Below are 2,420 nucleotides of genomic sequence, written 5' to 3'. Positions count from 1 at the left end.
TCTCCCTCTGAGTGATCGGAAGAAACTTCTCCAGAAATAGCTGAGAAAACTAATCCCAAGTCAAAGCTTGTGACCCAGCTGGTCTAGCCAAACAATAATCTCTCTATCAAGTCTTGGCGGATCCAGACAAATGAAAAGTAGCAAAGTTGACCGCATTGGTCTCCACTATCCCCATGTTCCTAAGAACCTTATGACAACCATCTTAATAATCCTAGGGATTATCAGAAGATGCACCGTTGTAAGTGTTAGTGAAGAACTTGGTGAAACCTATCCAACATCCACAAAGCCTCCCAAGACATACCTGATCTATCACCGGTTAGTGCTGATGTTCGGCTGAAGAAATGGTACGTGACCTCGCCATTCGTGAAATGACAAGAGCAGAGGTTTCAATTTAGCAGTGAGAGAACAAATCGCATGACAGAGAAGAATAGAAGTGAAACTTTTCCTAACTCTATAGCCTCTGGGGGATAAATACAGACGTCTCCGTACCGATCCCTCAGACTCTACTAATCATGTCCGTGAATTATGAGACCTAAGTAACCTAGAGCTCTGATACCAACTTGTCACGATCCGGATTTTCCACCCTCGGGAGTCGTGATTGCACCTACTAGTGAAAGCTAGTCAAGCCAACCATTTGCATTATTTACCTTTTTCCCATTCTAATCATTTAACAATTATGAACCAACATTATATAAAAAGCAGAATTTAATAAGCAAAAGAACAGAATATAACCATTAAGATATTACCAATACAAATCCTTAAGCATAAACTACCCAGAACTGGTGTCAAAATTTCACAGACTGTCTAGGAATACTACAAATAAAGGTTTGAAAGAGTTATTTAACGCTTTCTCTGGAATACATGAAAGAAACATAATGAAAAGATAAGAGGAGACACCAAGGCCCGCAGACGTCTGCAGGATTACCTCGGGTCACCTGTTGGACTGAAGGCAGCAACCTCACAGTGGTCCAAAAGCTGCAGCACTAGGATCTACGCACAGTATAGAGTGTAGTATCTGCACAACCGATCCCATATGCTGGTAAGTGCCTAGCCTAACCTCGGTGAAGTAGTGATGAGGCTAGGACCAGACTACCAAATAAACCTATGCAGTTAAACCATATACACCGAAAAATAAAGGCAGAACTTCAGAGTTAAAGATAGGCAGGGGGAATCATGCTGCGGGGTACACCAAGTATCAACAAAAAGCCAACAGTTAAATGTAGAGAAACCATAACTCAGTTATCAATAAAAATTAGGAAATCAAAGACAAGTGCACGGTATCACCCTTCGTGCTTTATCACTCTCTCACAAATAACATGCACGACATCACCCTTCGTACTTTAACACTTTCTCACAAATATCATGCATGACATCACCCTTCGTTCTTTACACTCTTCCTCACCCAAGCAACAATCACAACATAATTTGGGGTAAGGGAACCAATAACATTACAATAAAATCAAGTAACAACAGAAAATCAGTAAATAAACGTAAAGAACACCATAACTCAATTATCAGCAAGAATCAGGAAAATCAAGACAGGTGCACGGCATCACCCTTCGTGCTTTTACTCTCGTCCTCACCATAAGAATCAATATAATCGGCACGACATCACCCTTCGTGCTTTTACCTCATATAATCATGGCACAGTATGATCCTTCGTGCATTTATCACTCATATAAAGGTATAGAATGGTACATCGTGTGGCACGACATCACCCTTCGTGCATTAACACTCTCTCACAAATATCATGCACGGCATCACCCTTTGTACTTTAACCCTCTTCCTTACCCAAACAACAATCACAAAGCAATAAGGGCAAGGGAATCAATAAAATTACAATAAAATTCCGGCAAAGAAACAGTAGTACAACAATAATATCCAGGTAAGGAAAACAATATCAAAAGCAATAACATCCCGACAAGGGATATAACATTTAAAACAACAACATTCCGACAAGGGAGACAATATCATAATCCTCTTCTCTTTTCACATTTACTTCACAAATCAATTCACAACTTGAGCCAATGCTCTAAAATGTTCAATTTCCAATAATACTTCCACAAATCATCTTACAACTTGAGCCAACTCTCTTCAATGTTCAATTACCAATATTACTTTCACAAGCCTTGTTCAACAATAGAAATCATCACATAAGGCATGAACAATACAAAACGGAGTCACATTAATCATTGTATAAGACTCACGGGCATGCTTGACACCAACGTATAGATACTGGTCACCATGAATATACGTCGTGTTCAACAATTAAAACATAGCAAATAAGAAACGACTCCTAATCCCTCAAACTAAGGTTATATAAGGCCCCAGATAATTTTGCTAAGTAATTTCGGATTTCGTGGTGCCACATAGGCTAATTATAATATTTTATGTGCTATTAACATGGTGGACATCAATTG

This window comes from Nicotiana tabacum, chromosome 11, assembly GCF_000715075.1.
Source record: "Nicotiana tabacum cultivar K326 chromosome 11, ASM71507v2, whole genome shotgun sequence".
Lineage (NCBI taxonomy): Eukaryota > Viridiplantae > Streptophyta > Magnoliopsida > Solanales > Solanaceae > Nicotiana > Nicotiana tabacum.
This window is presented reverse-complemented; position numbering follows the sequence as displayed.